The sequence below is a fragment of the Taudactylus pleione genome, unplaced genomic scaffold, assembly GCF_031769625.1.
Source record: "Taudactylus pleione unplaced genomic scaffold, aTauple2 ptg000122l, whole genome shotgun sequence".
Taxonomy (NCBI): Eukaryota; Metazoa; Chordata; class Amphibia; order Anura; family Myobatrachidae; genus Taudactylus; species Taudactylus pleione.
The window spans coordinates 2,470,740-2,490,550 of NW_028284524.1; the positions used below are offsets into that span (position 1 = coordinate 2,470,740).

At 43.1% G+C, this 19,811-nt stretch overlaps 1 protein-coding gene across 10 annotated transcripts in view; it reads right to left on the minus strand.

Annotated features, from left to right (window-relative positions):
- The window catches only part of R3HDM1 (R3H domain containing 1), a 134,111-nt gene extending 117,026 nt beyond the window's left edge, over positions 1 to 17,085 (minus strand). For 6 of the 10 annotated variants that reach the window (XM_088472259.1, XM_088472262.1, XM_088472260.1 and 3 more), the window contains exon 1: positions 16,831 to 17,083. The gene's annotated coding sequence lies outside the window, so the exon portion shown is untranslated. Of the gene's footprint in view, positions 1 to 16,830 lie in introns of all 10 variants that reach the window. The other 4 variants (XM_088472265.1, XM_088472264.1, XM_088472263.1 and 1 more) reach the window with 2 other exon arrangements.
- Positions 17,086 to 19,811: the final 2,726 nt, after the last annotated feature.

A 19,811-nucleotide genomic window follows, 5' to 3' on the forward strand; every position in this document is an offset into this window, starting at 1 on the left:
GTGAAATACTGTACTGCAAGGATAACAATACTACTAAGGAGGTGCAATGTAGTGGCTATAAGGGATGACTAATGACATTAGACATAATTAGGAGAATACATCACAATGATGTCCCGCAGAGTCTCTGCATACAGAAGGAACTTAAAAATAAAAAAGCGCCTTAGATGATTTCTTTAATTGCGATACACTTGGTAAGGGTGCTCTGCATTATAATTTAGTATAGTTAAATGTACACCAAAAAGCTAAATGAATGACCTAAAAATGTGTCCACACACATACACACATCTATCCTCCATGCACTTCAAGTTACGCCACACAACGCAGGAGATCCGTATGCCTTGGAAGCGCCGAGCGTCTTTCGTGTGACATTTTACCTGCAAATGCGTCTTATTCACACAGTGGGCGGAAGTCAATTGTTTCGCCCGACAGGAGCTATTCAGTTGTTGCTCCTATCGGGCGCAATCAGCTGCCGGCGCACCATTGCAGCTCAAAGCCCTCGGGGGGGTGCAAGCTAAAATGGGCGAAAAGTGATCTGTTTGGGCGCCCAAACAGCACTTTTCACGATCGTGCCCAGCACTTTGGACGGGGGTAGCCGTTTTAGTCAGCTAAACCCGACCTCTATGGGCGCAATCAGCGCGAAAATAGGTATCAATTGCATATCGCCCCGCGATCTCCAGTCACTTTAGACGGGAGATTGGGCATGCTTAAACAATTGAATACCGCCCAGTGATGCGTATAGCTAGCACAAGCAGCTTCTGTTGATTAAAATGATATGCAGCATGCCTATGTTCTCTGTGCACGTGAAATGCTACTTTACAGTGTCAATGGCTGTGACACTAACGTAGCGTTTTGAATGCAAATACACCAGCAGATGCACAGAGAATATAGGCATGCTGCATATCATTTTAATCAGCAGAAGATGTGCTGGAAAGTCTCACAAAAAGACACCTGGCGCTACCAAGTCACGCCACGGCATGGTGCGATTAGAAGGGCTGTTTAAAGCGCAAGGAGGCTAGATGTATGAGGACATATCTGTAGTACACAAGATTTGCTTTCATTATATTACCAACATGATTACACTGTTATGGGTTACCCCAGGTCTTCTGCTCTGCACTTAAGAAAGTATAGTAGAGTTCACTTTCCGAGCAACGCATGTACAGCAAGCGTACTTGCCATACACAGCTCATGCTCAGAAGGGGCCCTTTCTCAGCACTTTTCAGAGCAGTGTGGAGCCCAGGAGGCGAGCACATCACCAGGACCTGACTATGCATCGTTCCACCACTCCTGGAACATGGGGTGTGGGTGGAAGGGGGGCGATTTGAATAGTGCATGGGAGGAATTCCCAGAGATATTCAACTGACCGCACTATGCCCTACACTTAGATGGGAGATGCTTGTTACCGAGGCTTAAGCCGGGTGTAGTCACGGTAAAAGTCATTCTCAGACTTAAGTGCTGCCCGCAATGCTGTAAGCACAGGCGTACAGGGTGGTCGTGTAATACAAACTGCAGATATTGGAGCAGTGAAAGCACATTCACCACATGCAAAAACTCAGAATGTGAAAAAGTGACCACTCCTAATTATATTTTATGTAGTTCAGCTCAATATAACAATGAGTAAAGACCCCACACGGAGCGATATAGCGGCTGATCCGACTGTTTTGAATGATATCGCCGCTATATCGTTCAGTGTGTGGACATGATATAGTCCGCTGCATGCTCCCGTGGGGTCATCTGTCACTCCTTCAGATCTTTCTGCATGTTCAATTGATCTGGGGGTTCGAAGAACGATCCCATGAAGCGCTATGCGCGTGGGGGGGGTGTCAGCATATCGGGCAGTCGGCCACCAGATCGCTCCGTGTGTAGGAACCACCCGATATGTCGTCTGTCTGATTGGCCGTCGCATCGCAAGGTGCATATCGCACAGTGTATGGGGCCCTTAAGTCTAACTAAATACCTACAGCATTACACATAACCAGACACTAACTAGGGAATAGGTTATTCATATAATTACAAACTCAGAGCACAAACCTAATCCACAAAACTGGTTAAATCTTAGATAAAATATAAAGAAGAGGGCAATGAACAACTCTGTATTCAGGGGCAGTCTGGTGAATGGCACCAGTCTGGTAGGAAGGTGCCTAGCAGAAGCAAGTATCAGAGAGAAGTGTGAGCCTCGGAGAAGGTAAACAGGTACTTCTGAGTAGCAGGGACTCCGCTTGTACACAACACTAATACATAAATATGCTTATTAAACAACCCAGTTTTGACCAAACATTTGGGCCCCTAAATCTCAACTAAAAAGTAAGCCTCTACTTGGTACAACCGCAAACTAGTCATTTTATTTCCCGATTACAATTTACTGCATTTAAAAAGGTTAATAAAATATTGAATGTGGCATGTGCAAATAATTGGCCATCAGGTCAGTCAGTACTTTCCAATATCACGACCTCCAGTGACTGGAGATCAGGGTGCGATATTCAATTGTGTTTGGGCAGCCATACATATGGCGCCCAAACAGACATAAAGCGGCTAAACCCGTCTAAATTCCTGCTTTGGGCGCCCACAGTGCCGACTTATTGTACATCTCAGCTCGCAGCTCTAGGGGCTGCGAGCTGAAATGTATGCTCCTGCGGCTGTACACGCCCGTACAGAACAAATAATTGAATTGCTCGGTTGGGCGATCGGCACATGCACCCGCGGGGGCTAACAACTGAATCACCCCCCAGGAATTTAGTCCAGCCAAGTGGACTATTAGAAGCAACTTTTGCATTTTCGCCCTGCACATTATTATGCGCACAAGTCTAACTTTGGAAGCTGCTTGATGTTTAAATATTGTCCCCACAAATTCATTAATTGGTTGGCTCTTGGGAAGCTACCAACCGGTGTATGGTTGTCTGTATTAAATTGTGAATTCAGAACAAGCCCGCAACAAAGTTTTAAGTCCTTTTAATCAAATTTTCAAATGGACACACAATGGTCATGAACAAAACTAATGTATATAACAATCTTCATGTACTTGTCTTAAGCACAAGAGAACTAGTATGTTCTAAAAATTATTTAAATAAGTGGAAATCACTCTACACCTCTTGGCTGGGTCAGATTACGGTGTTGAAAATGAAGATCCTCGTACATCTTCTTCACTTGTTCCAGACCTTTCAGATTTGGTTCCCCCCCAAGAGCTCGATTCAATTCAGCACAATGCTGAATAGCCCTGGGAGGGAGCTCCCGAAGCTATTCAATTCAGCGCTATGTTTGATCCAACTAAAGGATTTCTTCTCGACCTCCCCCCCTGAGGGTGAGAGGAGAAATTCTACAAAAGTGCCGGCCGCGAGGCTGTTTTCCAGCTTAGAGCGGAGCCAACAGCCGGCACTTTAGTCAGAGAATGCCTGTTCTCACTACTAAACACCCAGGTTAAGTTGCAAGAACCGGCATTCTCTGACTGGCAACTGTCGGGCCAAACAGTGCACTGAATGGAATAGCTCCGGGAGCTCCCTCCCGGGGCTAATCAGCATCGCGCTGAATTGAATCATGCCCTAAGTGTTTAAATATTTGCAACACTTCATTTCACTTTTTATTTAGCAAAAAAGGGTTTGGTCACTGATTGAAATGGAATGTATGCTAAAATTAAGTGCCCAGGAGTTATTCAATTCCCATTACTAGCCCAGAGGCTGCATTTATCACAGATCTCTGCTTGCAGAAATACACAATACGTAGGGCTTCAGGGCTGGCCGTGAGTGCCAGATGAGCCGTGAATGCTTCGTGTCCAGCACTTTACACGGGAGAGGCTGCTTAACACTGCTAATCCGATGCATTCTAGAAATAGTGGCCATCTCAGTAATTAATTGAATAGCTAAATTCCCGCTTAACAACTGAATCCCCTATGTATAGCATTGCTATTCAATTAAAAAGCTGCCTTCATTAACTTAGTGGGTTTACCATTGCTTTTTTTTTTTTTTTTTCGCAACACATCACAGGTGAAAAGTAGGGATAAATGCCTATTTTAAAAAGGTACAAATGTTGGGACTTAGCTAAACAACCTCTGGGACACCCTCTACAATGATTAAAAATACACTTAGGAGTTTGGGGTGGTATTCCTCAAAAAGTATTATATAGGTGTGTTGAAGTGATGGGAAAGGCGTTTTTAATATTGCAGATGGGAGTTGCATGTATTTAACAATTTTTTCAAAGTGGAATAATATTACATCAAAATCACCTTACAGGCATATTTATGCACCCCAAATTCCTCTAGAGCATTGGTTCTCAAACTATGCTCTCAAGGGTGGGGGTGCGTATAAATTCAGTGTGATGTTGAATATCACTGGGAGTCAGTTCCCAGAGCTATTCATTGGACATGTTGCTCGCACCATCCCGAGGTGCGAGCAGAAATTCGACTAAACTAGTTAGTTGCTGGTTTCGGGCTAACCACGCAGGCGCCAACAGCCTCTAAGTCGGTGAGTGCAGGTTATCAAGACTAAAAATCCGGCATTAAGCACCATAACTTGCGTCTCCTGACTTACATGTAGGGCGTGTTGAGGACAATTGAATAGTTCCAGGCATTCATTCCTGACGCACTGAATTGAATATGCCAACAATCCACATATTAAAGAGAACCATGCTTAAGAACAGATGATTTAAGTTACTGCCTCAGATGTTACCATCTCTACATGAACATGCAGAACTTAAAAACCTGGACTTGAGTTTGTAAAAAAAAAAAAAAAAAAAAAATGCAAAAGTGCCCCAAACACTTTGCTTATGGACACGAATATCCTTTGATACTATTTTATTTGCCACTTTTTTGGGGTACCGGGTGATTTCCTCACACTTTTAACGCAGCTAACACCAGGCAGAATCACTGCGCGACACATGGGATAAGCATTTTAGAATCAAATAGTGCAGCTAGCAGGAGCGGGCATAGAGAAATTTACACACGTAAGTGCATGGAGCTAAACCACTGTAAATTCTCTGATTACTGCGGCTAATTGAATTCAGCCCTATGAGACTTCTGATGCTTGCATTAGGAATTTCCAGCTCATCTTTGCAGAACTGTTTCAGTGCAGAAATATTTTTAGGCCTTGTTGCATGATCTGCACGTCTCAGCTACACCTCCCAATTTACAAGATTATTAAAGTATGGACACTGTGGAGGCCATTCTAAAACCTAAAAAGTGGGTAGAGATCTGCATATCAACTGATGGTTGCTGAGTGTGTATGGTTCTTCATACACACTGAACAACCAGCCATCACTGCTTCTGGCCGCGGGTCCCGCTGGCTGGGGGTCACGTCGCAACCCCTTCCCCGTTGGCCTTTGCAGCAAGTGTACGGGCGGCCGGCTGACTGCCCTTACACACAGCACGATTAGCAGATATATCTGCCATCGGCTGTGGTGCATAGCCGACACTTTGTGTCGCTCACAGACATATCGTCAGTACACACGATATATCGGCCGTTCAATTGAACGGCCGATATATCAGCCAAGGTGTATCCAGCATTAGTCTTTGGATTCTGTTACATGGCTGGTTAGATTAATGTTTTGGACAGTAGTTTTGTTTAAAAATCCAAAATCTTTGAAAAATTTCAGTCTCTTGCTTGGCTCCTGGATTTACATTTCTTCCTTTTTTCTGGAGTAATATTTGTGTCTCATTGCAAAACAACCTAAAAAAAAAAAAAAAAAATTAAATGCTGCCCCATGTTTAACAGAGTTAGGGGCCAATAATTTTTTGAATAAAGAATGTGATGATCCCTGGAACAGTCTAATTTTGCATTGCGTTAAAAAATTCACTGGAATGTATCAAAAGTAGAGATGCGAAAGTAGCTCTGTGAAAACGGCTACAGTATATAATGTGTAATAATTTTCGAGATGTGATCTCTATTTCATCTTGGTATTGCATTTTCACCCTGTGATTTCTTAAAATGCACAGGCACCAAAAAAAAAAAAAAAAAAAAAAAAGGGAGTATGGGCGATCAAGAACAAACACACTGCTAGAATAAGCAGCAATATGACATTATTGGGTATAGAACCCAAAAAAAGATAAATATGACCTAGCTGAACAAATTATAACATTAAGCCAAAGCACGTAGTCTAGTGCGGGAAGATTTTTCTTTTTCTTGTGTGTCAATTATTACATTCCCATACTTCCCAAAAAAACTTGCAAGGTTTGCCATGTGTCTACTATTAATTGAAACCATAAACATATTTCGATTACCTATTACCAGTAAAGGGGCCTATCCATTAGCAGACGTATTTCTGAGCGATGAAAGACAAAAGATATCCCTTGAAAATTCCGGTGGCTGTGCTGAACGATATCTGTCATGTACTAGACATATTTAGACGAAAGATGAACGATATCGCATGACATAATTCATGGAGTGGATTTTTTTTCTCTGCACCGCTCTGTAGCTGCTGCTAATATATTTCGTCGTTCACCGCCTATAAACTGCACAATATTGCTAATATTGTACAGCTATATGGCATAATTGACCAACATGTTGGAGAGATGATAGATGCAATTTATCGGCCGCGGGGGTGCGCATCTGTCATCGTTCAGGGCCTATCCATTACCAGATATAATGAACGATTGAACGATATATATCGTTCAATCATTAATTTTATCTGGTAATGGATAGGCCCCTTTAGACAGGATTACAATTACTCAATTAAAATACATCAAATATTGCGGATTTATTTACACATGCAGAATTACAGATTAATTTGAAGTAATCTGATGGCTCCTGCTAGTAACATGTAGGCCAAGGAAAAGGAGACGCTGCACTACATGGGAGGTTCTCTCATTTGTGGGTGGGCTCTCAGATGCCTCTACTACCTTCATCTTATTAAAAAGCTATTTCTACACCATCTAAGGGATGCCATAAACAGGGGCAAAAACATACAATAAATATTTGTGATTTTGTTTTAACGATACATACGAAAATATTGCACTTCTATTTTTCAATTGCAAGACAGCGGTTTTCACTAATTACATATACATGACGATCGTTTTCTTTTGCAAAAATAATCTTCATTTCTTGCTTAACACATCTGACTGCTACAACATTTTGCATTTTTAATGCAATGATTTAATCGCTTTTTTTAAAAAAAATTCATCTTGTTACATTAGCCCCATTTTCTACAAATTAACGTGTTTTTACTAAATGTAGCCTTACAAAACTGTTACAGTACTTTGCGCAAATGAAAAAAAAAAATGCGTTTCAAAAAGTTTCAGTCTTAAGGGGCCTATCCACTAGGTGACCTGAAAGACTGAACGTCTAGCGTTCAGACCTTCAGGTCGCCGAGGTGCGGTGCCCGCTCTGAAAGGCGTTCACTGAACGTCATTCAGTGCAGTAGCCCGACCTCCTATCTCTGAACATGCCGAACCTGATGAGCGTTGTCAGGTTGACTGGCAAGTTCAGTAGGTAGTCTTGGTCGGCAAGGACCCAGCATGCACGCGCATGGCTGGTCCTTGCCAACTATCCATTGCACGACACTGAACAATGCGACCAAAACTTCCTGATTTCGGTCGGATTGTTCACTGTCGTGTAATGGATAGGCCCCTTTACATAACCACTGTTTTGCAAACTTCATATGTTATGGGTGAGAAGGTTTGCTGGAAAGGTTTTCTTCTGATGACCGATCATTCCAAGCAGATATTTTTTTGTGAAATGAGGGGGGCTGTCACACTACACATTGGGGTATAATTACTAAGGAATGGATTTTCAAAACCCACAATTTTTGCAGATTGTCTGCCATATTTAAAAGGGCAATAACCGTAATGCAAAAATTAGGCATGTTTTGCATTAAATATTATTGCCCTTTTAAATCTGGCCAGCAAAATCTGCAAAAAGTGAAGGCCCCTACACACTAGAAGATATTTTGAACAATTTGGCAGATTCCAATGCATCGGGACAATAAATCGTCAAGTGTGTACGCACTGTGGCCGCTTTCGCGGCGTCGTTCGTTGGATTTTCAGATCTTTTGTACATGCAGGAAGATCTGTCAAACGATTCCCCTCAGATCGTGCAGTGTGTACGCTCTACCGAACAATCAGGTGATATCGTTACATTACATACATAGTTAACAATCTAACCACCTAACGATGCAAGATATATCGTTTGGTCTTGTTACATTGCACAGTGTGTATGCACTAGATCGTTTGCCCAGGAGTTCAAGGGAAAACGTTAACGACATTACATCGTTTGCAAGTCGTCTAGTGTGTACCTAGCATTTGTTTAAAACTCTCAATCATTGCTTAGTAAATATACCCCATTGTCTGACTGCCAGACAGACATTTGCTACACAGATACAGGCTTTTAGAATCTCAGCATGTCATGTGAATGCAGAGGGGAGAAAAGACAGGAAAGATTTCACAGTAAAAAGGAGCTTAGAGGCTTGATCCAGAGTTGGTCAGCTCACTACTTCTTGTGACTGTGGTTATCAATATAGTAACAGAATACTGAAACATTTTAGCTCAATAGTAGTATGAAGAAAAACCAAGGAACATTATTAATTACCAAACTTCTTCATCTTATATGCCAACAGTGATCTATGGGGGTGATTCAACTGGGCGGGAGGTGAATCACGCCGGGAATTTGGTCCCGGAGCCATTTAATTCAGCGCGCTGTTTAATCCGACACTTACAAGTCGGAGAATGCCGCTTCAAGCGGCTAAACCTGGGTGTTTAGTCGCGAGAACTGGCATTCTCCAATTAAAGTACCAGCCACGATGCTGTTAGCACCACGCTAAGCCGGAAAAAGTAAAAATTAAGTTGTTAAGCACTATAAACAAATGTGCTTGGTTATACAGTATCTTTTGGAGCCTCTAAGAACATATTTAGTAGTTAACAATCCTTCACAAAATTCTAAACTGTGACCGCTCTCATCTGGTAACCGATTTTACTTGGTCATTATTTATGCCACAATAAAGTAGATAGTGTGATCCAGGTGCCATTAATCAAGTGCACTTCATTATTTTATCAGGAAGTGCCATCACCTTTATATAAAAGAATTTGCCAGTTTGGCCTGGAACATTCAGGTGTGTGGTAGCACCACATCAAGGAGAAGAGACATCGACAGTAATCTCAGAGACGCAACTGTTCCTGCTCGATAGTCTAGTCCTGGGGAAGTAGTAACGATCCCGGTTGTCGTGATGCCGGCATTCAGAATACTGCCGCCGGAGGCTCAACAGCAGTCGGAATCCCAGTGCCAGAATCCTGACCGACGGCATCCCGATGGTAAGTATTATGGATAGTGGGAGGTTAGGTTTACGGTTAGGCACTAGGGGGAGAGGGGTTGGGGATGGGAGCCCGGCACTCGGGATGCCGGCTGTCAAAAAACCGACAGAGGCATCCAGATTCTAAGAATCCCGACAAGACACATAAGTACCCTAACCTTCCCTCCTTCACCCTCTAACCGTTCTGTTCTGCACCCTAACCCGCCCCGTTAGTGCCTAAACCTGACATCCCGGCTGTGTTGTAAGGAAGAGTTAGCTAAAACTGCTCAGTCATAATGTAAGAAGTTAAGACCCCGATAAGTAATGGAGTTCTCTATTCCTATGTAGTCTGTCTTTTTGTGCAGTAATTATAAACCTTATGGGTTCTTATATGGGTAGTCACATGATTAAAATTCTCATATCCAGAAATGTAAAAACACAGGTTAATAAAAACAATTTAATTTGTTTCCCACAGGACTGTATATACAAATGCAGATTTAGGAATCAATCACCACACAATCACCTTGAGCTTAAGTGGCAAATTAAATTACCCGTGGTGTTTACCACACGGATAAAGTTCTAGGTTTAATGCCCGGAGATATTACATTTTTCTGCATGTTACCTGCATGGTAAACTTGCAGTTAACCATAGATTACGCGTTGAGTGCAGGAATCCATGGTTTACCTCACACGTTGTCCCAGGTGGTGCACTCCTGAGGCTGGGAGAAAAAGCTGCATTAACTACAACCTCTGGGGCTTAACACCTGGGGATGCGGGTCCTAATTGAATAGGTCCGGGCTGGCAACTAGACACGGTAACTAGCCCCTTGGCTACATTTAGCTAAGGTATTGAATGCTTGTGGGGTCTGACTTTGTTGTCTAGGTTTCTTAAGAACCCTTTGGGTCTCCGCCATCCCATACCTTCACCCTACTACAGCATGCTCATAATGTTCTGTGACATTTATTTAACTGGCTGTAGTCTCTTATTGTAAACTGTCCAGGAGAAGGCTTTATTCTTTCATATTGTATAATAAACTAGCGACCCACCCTGGCCTCACACAGGAGCAATTTCATCTTGCCACAGCCCCTGCATCTCATAACAACCTACGTCATGTCACCACAGTCCCCTGCATCTCACCACAGCATCCTATATTTCTCCACCGCCCATTGCATCTCCACCGACCCGTTTCTCACTCCTGCTTATTAACCCAGCCCCCTACATCACACCACACACCTCCGACCACAACCCCCTGCATCTCACCAGTGTCACCACAACCCCCACTGCTGCTGCCTTGCAGCTGGCTGGGGTCCAGCCATTGGGATGTGCTGGGAAGGGCAGGAGGATCATGGAGGAGAGATTTGTATTTCAGCTACCATAAGTATGATCAGCAGCAGCATGATGCTCCTATGAGTGTTTGTTTTTTTTAAATTCCTGATAGCTATGCCTCCCCCGGCTCCTGCGACTGCTACAGGGCATCTTCATGGGATCGTTGGAGGCTGCCTCTCACTGTTTGGGACTTATTCAAATTTGGGAATGGAGCAAGATAGAACAAGTAACTCTGTATCTAAACAAACCATGGTGCAACACAAATACATACTGTTTCTGTGTGTGGGGTAAATACTGGCTGTTTTTGCATGTAGTCTACAAATACTGAACAGCTTTATTTTTAAACTGGAATTAAGATACCAGTTAGGACACCTCCCTCCCACATCTAAAATTCCCTGCACATTTTAAATCTGCCACACCTGCAGTGCAGCATGGTTACCAAGATGCACAGTTACTTGCTCTCTTATCATGGGTACACACTGGCATATATATTGACCGATCAATTAATCAAATATATCTTGTGTGCATCGGACAGTGGATACCAGCAATATGTCTGAACGACATTGTTCACAGACATATCGCGTCGGCTGTGCAGCACAGCCGATGCCCAATATATCTGCAGATATATTGGGGCATCGTGCTGTGTGGACGGGTGGTCAGCAGACTACCCGTACACTTGCTGCAGAGGCCGCGGGGGAAGGGGGGGCGCGACATGCCCCCTGGCCAGCGAGACCCACAGCCAGAGAACAGATGATGGTTGTTCAGTGTGTATGAACAACCATCATCTGCAGATCACTCAATCTATAGATATACCTGTAAAGTATGTACATAGAATTAAGCTGGGTACACACTGACAGATATATTTGCCGATCAATTGATCAGCCAATATACATGGTGCCCGTCGGCCAGTGTGTACCAGTGATAGGTCTGTGAACGACGTCGTTCAAACATATCGCATTGGTTGTGCAGCTTAAGATTAGATTTTATTCTGTGACTGCTTCAATAAAATAGTCACTGCTCGGTTCCCTTTTGTCACAGATAAATGGTTCATACACCTAAACCTACCTAGCACAGGTTCTCAAACTCGGTCTTCATGACCCCAAACAGTACATGTTTTCCAGGTCTCCTTACAGAATCACAAGTGACATAAATAGCTCCACCTGTGGATGTTTTAAAATGCGTAGGTGAGCAACTAATACATCTGTGCTCCTGCCAGGAGACCTGGAAAATGTGAACTGTGTGGGGTCCTGAGGACTGAGTTTGAGATTGCTGTATAGAATAGTGAAACCCCCCTCCAAGTCCATCCAGTGGTTCAAGAGATTAGCCCGAACGCACACACAGACCCCAGAACCGGGAACTTTATATGTATTATATATTGTGGCAAGGACGGCACAGATCTGATATGGTTGTAAAATGGCAGGTTGTCAGATTCAGGCCAGGGTTTTTATGTGTAAAGGCCCCCCATACATCAGAGATTAATTGCAGCAATCATGCAAGTTGCAATCGATTGTGTATAAAAATCTTTCCCTTTTTCAGTCGATTACAGATTTGCCACAATCGATTGAAAAAGGGAAAGATTTTTATACACAATCGATTGCAAATTGCTGCAATCAATCTCTGATGTATGGGGGCCTTAAGTTGAGTCTGGAAAGGCAGCTGATTACAGACACCTGTGTGAGGCTGGTAAAAGATCTGCAGAGACACTGGGAAACTGATCCCGACGGTGATTTAGTCGCCCAAGTTATAGGCCCGGAGGTGACTATTGTTATGGATACTGGACCTAAGGGTGCACTAAAAGAACTGTGTTGCTGTATGGAAGACTCAGAACCTGCTGTAACATATTGCCTGTGAACACTGCACTGACCTGTATACGGAAGAGTATTAAACGCCTTCAGTAGCTGTACCTGGAAATGACGTGATTGAGGGCGGAAGTGGAGGTTTCTGTCCACACTTTCCAGGAAAATAAGAAAGACGACCCCTTGCGGGCACGGTGGCTCGCCACAATAATATATTCCCCCTCTATGCCCACTTGGATGGTAGGGAATGATGGACACTGGCTGATGACGCCATTGTACAGAAACGGAAGGGGATCTATCTCATTCCACCTGTATAGCTCCCTGTGGTGAGAAAATAAACTTCTGTTGGATTTGACTCCAGTCAATATGAGACAGAGAGAGACACAGAGAGAGACACAGAGAGAGACACAGAGAGAGACACAGAGAGAGACACAGAGAGAGACACAGAGAGAGACACAGAGAGAGACACAGAGAGAGACACAGAGAGAGACACAGAGAGAGACACAGAGAGAGACACAGAGAGAGACACAGAGAGAGACAGAGAGAGAGACAGAGAGAGACAGACCCCCCTTTTGTACCCCCTTTACCCTTGAAAATGTAAACATTTAAAAGTTTAAAAAATAAGTTGTGTTGTATGTATAGTTTAAGTTAACTTATTAAATTCAGAGCTTGTGCACTATGCGCTAGGAAAAGGTCTGCTTATTTATATAGCACAATAATATTATGATCCATTGTAAAGATAATATGTAATCATTCACAATAGTCCCTGTCACAGTGGAGATTACAGTATTCCCTCCACACAAGCACATACATCATGTGGGTCACTTTTCTATGAAGAAAATGAACCTACCACCAGCATGTATTTGGACTGAGGGAGGAAACCCACGCAATCACATACAAACTTCACGCAGATAGGGGGGGGGGCGGAATCACTTCAGTGCCATGTTGAACAGCACCGAGAAGAAGTTTCTGAAACAATTCAAGCGTCCCCATCGCACCTTGCACTTAAGTTGGGAGGTGCTGGTTACGGCGACTAATGCCGGATGTGTAGTAGAGGTAACCCGCATCCTCTGTCTAAATGTCAGCTGCGATGCTGTTAGGACACACGCTAAGCCCGAAACCAGCATTGCCTCTCTAGTTTAGTCACATTTCTACTCGCACCTTAGGAGGATGCAGGCAGAAATCCTCTAGTTGGGGTTAACAGCGCAGACAATTTAAATAGCTCCAGCCCCAATAGAGTCCTAGTTTGAATCAAATCCATGACCCTAGCACTGAGGCAGCAACACTAAAGACTGTACCACCTATACCATTGTATTCTCTGAACAAGTCACACTGACCAAAGCTACAATGGCCTTAAAAAGGTTTCTTAGTTCATGGAACGAACACCGTAAGCACTGCAAATCAAATCTCCTTCCTCTATAGCTTGTCCAGACTTCCTTACCTACTACCCACCTCAATAGTACTCTTACTAGCCTTCTATCACCCACACTATTTCATATACCACCTAGCTCTGATGTTCCTGAAATTCCCTCTTCCACTAGATTGTAAGCACTTACGGGCAGAGCCCATTCAGACCTCTCTCTTCTGTCACTTTTTCGTCCACCCTGTATCCACATTTTTATGTGTGATCTCTATGGCATTTATTTTCTTATTATTATTGTAGATTTGAAAGTCGCCACAGTGCTTGCCACCTCAGGAGAATGATAGCAGAAATAATGGGCGTCCGTGGCACTCACGCCCAAACGGAACAACAATTGAAAAGCTCCTTCAGGTGTTGGGCACCAGGCACCCAAAAAAAAACCTAATTTAATCTTGCCTTATGTATGCAGGAATGAAAACAATGGGCTTGGGGGCCCTGCTCATGAGAAAATATGCAATTCCAATTCTATATATTATGTAGCCAAGCAAAATGTACAAAACAAAGGAATTTTATGGGACCTTATAAATGATTATCATAAAAATTATCAAAAACGGATACAGCCTCTAGCAATAAGTTTAGGGGGGTATCAAAGCTTGGAGAGAAATAAAACTGAGAAGAAAAAGTGCCAACCAATCAGCTCCTGACATTTTACAAACACCGCCTTTAAAATATAAGGCCGGGTACACACCTTTTACGGACGGCAATCGTGCCGATGGAGGGGCGAATTCCCTTCATCCCGCTCAAAAGGAGATTGCCGGTACTCACTTCAAGATTTAATGAACGACGGAACGATCACTGTTCCGGCCTTCGTTAATATGTACAGCCGTGCATGTGATATCATGTGATTAGCCGTGCAGCACGGCCAATCGCATGTGACCCACTGGAGAGCGCAGTCGGGCCTACACACTGTACGATATGTCCAAATCGCCCCGATATCGAGCAAGTATGTACCCACTCTAAAGGGAGAATTCAATTCAGTGCACTGTTGATCACGCCAGGAGGGAGCTCCAGTTAGAAGTTAAGTCAGAAAATGGCATTCTCCGACTAAAACGTCGGCCGCGAGGTTGATAGTCCCGCGCTAAGCCGGAAAACAGCCTCGCAGCCGGCACTTTAGTCAGATTTCTCCTTGCACCCACAGGAGGGTGCAAAAATAAAATTGTTTAGTCATCCTAACAGTGCACTGAATTTAATAGATTCTGGATCTCCCTCCCAGCACTATCAACAGCGCACTGAATTGAATTTCCCCTTAATTTAGAAGCTGATTGGTTAGTACTTTATCTCTCACAATTTTATCTCTCTCCAAGCTTTGATAAATACCCCCCACCCTGAGTCTGTATTTCCATGTGCTTTTAATATGTTACTTTTTAACCAGTCTATTAAACTGGTAGAGCGCCTTAATGCATTAAAAAAAAATTCATGCTGTGTACAATTTTAAATGTGAAGGGAAACTTTTAAAATGCAACAGTGGGAAAATAAGTCCATAAGAGACAATTCACAATATTCATAATAAAGTTTCTGAATGTTAATTAGTGGCAGAAAAGTAAATTAGCAGACAATGTGAACAAGCCCTACATTTTGCACTGTAAGAAACTTACATCTGCCTACTACTGAACTGAACTTATCAAAGCTGATTGATGCTTGGTTACCATGGTTTATAGAAGACTTCATGTAAAAACAATTACATTTATGGGTGAAAATTATTTTCACCTGATCCACAAACCTACCAATACATACTGCAAATTACCTACTTCAGGACCAAGATGCAATAAAACACCAACTATATTTGAGATATAAACAAAGATGAAGAAATTTCACAGAATTTCTAATAGTTTTTGCTTTATAAAGGATTACGGACAGCGAAATTGTGAATGTGTCAGTGACAATACAAGGTTAAACATGGTTTTTCAACTTAAATAATGGGCTGAAAGTAGTTCAGCATCTGCTCACCTGACAGCACCAGGAAGGACTGGATAGTGTGGGAACTTGCAGTGAGTGTCACAGAACTTTGTGCACTGCAGTGAAGATAAAAGGTGGCGCTGCACTGCGAGCTCATGTTCTACAGTATGCACTTGCTCTAGTGGTGCTCAATGGATTGTGCCTATCTTAAGCCTCTAAGCACCCATATGTGCCATGCACACACATGTATCACAATACAATTAAACAGTTTCAGGGCATGAAAAAGCAGCACATGGGTATTATTAATGTCACTGCCATTCTGGAAAAACCCCTATCACTGCTATCAGGTACAATATTTTATTTAATACAGTGATTTAAGTGAAGAAGCATACAATGTGGACATATTCTGCAAACGGCAATTTAATGGTTCTGCCATCAATGATTTGTTGAAAGTGTGTGCATTGCTGGCAAAGAGTAATAGGATTATAAGAAATGGTCTGGGGTTTTTTTTTTCCCATTTTCTTAAAAAACAAACAAGAAAAAAAAAACACACACACACACACACACATTACAAGCTCCAGTAATTGATTAGTGAAAATGTGCTACATTACAATAGGATAATCGTATATCATTGCAGAGAGGCCTATCAGCAGCAACACGTGAATTACTGTACTGTATATCCATTTATATTCCCTTCAGTTCAGTTACAACATTGTAGGATCACAAAAACTCCCATTTCAGGGGCATCCACTGACTAATATCTCCCACTACTCACCAATAGCAGGGATGGTGTGAATAAAGGAAGGGGGAGGGGCACGTATTTTTATAGGGAAATAATAGGCACCTCAAATGCTGGGGTCCCCCCTACCCCCATTATGGGGTGTACAACCCCCATTCACCACCTTGCACTGCAATCTGCCATGCCTTATTAAAAATTAAAAACAAACAGCCGTAGGTACCTGCATTTTATACATCAGGGCCTCCTTCATCATCACCCTGTGCCAGCCCATAAATAACAATAATTATTTTAATAATAAAACCCTGGCACCCTGAAACCAGCGGAGTGACACCCTGATCTGAACCCCAGGGGTGACTCCTGTGATCCCCTCCCTTCAGGGTAGCCTCCCCACCCAGCTCTGCCCCTCAATCCAGCTCCTGACAGTGGAATACATGGAATAAAGCCCACTCTTACCGGCTCACAGGCTGTCACAGAGGTGGGAGCCCACAGTGGAAGAAATTATTTTCCTGCGTGGGGGGAAAGGCCGATGGGGAAGACAAGGAAGGGGAGAGGAGCTTGCTAACGCCTCATTAAAAATTGGTAATTACAAATAAATAAATAAAAATAGATATACTGGGGAGAGAGTCCAGGAGAGAGAGAGAAGCGGAGGGGGGAGGAGGAGGATATGAGGCGAGGACGCGCTGCGTGCGCACGAGAACAGTGAGAGAGAGCGGGGGCGCGCCGTGGTTATAGCGAGGACGGGAGCGCGCACACGCTTAGCTCACCCCCATCGCCAGTCTAGTGCAGGAGAATGCCAGCAGCCAATCGGAGGCACGGTGACTGAGGAGAAGCCTGCGTCCAGGCCAATGAGACCGCGGAAAAGAAGCTAAGGCTGTTGCCGGAGCAGCTGAAACAAAGTTACATATGTATCCAATTAGAGAATGTACGGTCGCCACTCATCCAATCCGATGCGTGTAGGAAGCTAACCAATGGCAACAACGGTGACATGAAGCTAGACCAACCAGGACAAAGAGAAAGGGACAGCTGGCCAATCAGCAGTTAGCTTGGACTGGAGACGCCTCAAATTACACTGAAGTTGTGTGGTGTGTGTACAGTCAATGCAAACTATACATAGTATAGTTAGTACGTATGGTTGGATTAAGGTTAGGTAGTGGTTGATACTGAGTGGAACCAGAGCGCACACATTGTCAGCAGCAATCATTACAATGACCCCAGCCAGCCTTATTCTTAGTGTGTAGAAGAATTATCAGAAGTATAATCTCCATTCTCCCCTCACTGGCTCCCAGACTACATTCCTCCTAACAGTGCCAGTTTAATTAGACACCACACCAAAATAAGTCTTGCTTCATGCCACAGTAATACTTTAAACTCAAGAACAGGTGTCCCCGTCATTTTTATTGTAGCACCTGTTCAGAATAAAGACCTTAGAGGGAAGGGATAATAGCAACAGAGTGTCTTACAGCTTTTACATATTTTTGGGAGAGCCATATGAATGGTATTGAATAACAAAATGCTTTTATTTATTTTTTGTAATGCAAACGTCAAAATGAGTGGTCACTGCTGGAGAATCTTTATATACATACCTATTGTATTATTTATCTTCATTATTTATGAACCCTAAACATGAGGGCCCACACAGCTGTTTTTATTTGTGCACATTGGGCCTATTGGTGTGTATTGCCAATTTCTGGGTCATTGGAACTGCCTCAGTAAAAGAGGATGTGTATATTAATTCAAATCCATGTAAAAATATGCATTGCAGAAAGGGTAAAAAGTCACTTGAAGTTAAGGGGTTTGTTTATCATGATGCAGCAATATAAAATACTTTATTGACGCTTATCACATGGATAGAGAATCTGTCTAATCGATTTATGATTAAAAGCAATGCTCAGCTTCTGGCAATACTGACAGGGATCAGTAGGACTTTTTTGTGCTTTTTGCACGTTACCCAGTGGACTTAAAATTTTGACTTGGGCGTCCAGCTCCAATTTTGTATGAAAATTGATTTTAAATAAAAAAAAAAATGAAAAATTAAAAATATATATATTTTTTGAATACTTTAAATAAAGCATTTTTTTTTATCATACCTTACTATCACCATCTTGAGATAATAGTAGCGAGTTTTACAGCAGTACACATACTGGCGCGTTCATCCTATGATAGACATCCTTTAACATAGGCTTCGACATGTTTTGTATCAGGAAGCTATCACCAAAGACCAACAGCAATTGCTACCACCGGCGATACAAGGCCTTCCCTTCATCGTCAAACATGCTTTGGTCTCATCCTATTCTTAAGAAACCTCCTCTTGACCCCTTGACCCCTTCTTCCTCATTAATTACCACCCCATTTCACTTCCCCCCTTCACCTCCCAAGTTTCTTGAGCGGGTGGTGTACAAATGCCTCACCTCCTTCCTCTTCTCCCATTCCCTCCTAGATCCACTTCAATCTGACTTTCAGTTTCTTCATTCCACTAAAACAGCCCCCACCAATGTCACCGATGACATCCTTACAGCCAAATCCAGGGGCCAGTTCTGCATTTGACACTGTTGGCCATTCCCTTCTCCTCCAGACCCTCCACTTTATTGGGCTTCAAGACTCAGCTATCTCCTGGTACACCTCCTACTTGTTCTTTTCCTTTTGTTCACCCACTTCCACCTCCCGTTCCCATTAGAGTCCCCAAAAGTTCTGACTACCTTCTCTTTTGCCTCTACATGATTTCCTTTGGTGAGCTTATCCATTGCATTGGACTTCGCTACCACTGCTATGCAGACAATATCCATATGTACCTCTTTTCCTTAGATCTATCTCCCTCTGTCTTCTCTCATGTCACATACTGTCTGTCAGCCATCTCATCCTGGATGGCACAACGCTTCCTGAAACTCAATATTTCTAAAACTGATCTCATCATTTTTCCCTCAGCCAAGGTCACCTCTACTCCCACCCTCAACCTCTCTGTTGATATTTCTCACTCTCCTCCGTTCCCCAAGTCTGATGTTTAGGTGTCACCCTTGACTCTGCCCTTTATACTCTCTCCCACTTACAGTCCCTTTCACAATCCTGCTAATTCCACCTCAGCAGTATTTCCAGAATCAGCCAGTTACTCATCACGGAAGCTACCGAAACACTCACCTCAATTACTGTAATCTGCTCCTCTCTAGTCTTCCTTACTCTCCAGTCTGTATCCATCCGCCTGCCTCATTTTCCTCGTTTGGCGCTCTTCGGCTGCTGTCTCTCTCTGCCAGTCACTGCACTAACTCCCTATACCACTCAGAATTAAATTCAAACTCCTCTCTATCCCCTTTAATGCTCTCAACCTCGCCATTTCTTCCTCAATTCCTCACATACTTCTACCCACAGTCTTTGCTCTGCTAATGATTGCAGCCTCACCTTCTCCCTGATCACCACTTCCCACTCTTGCATTCTGGATTTCT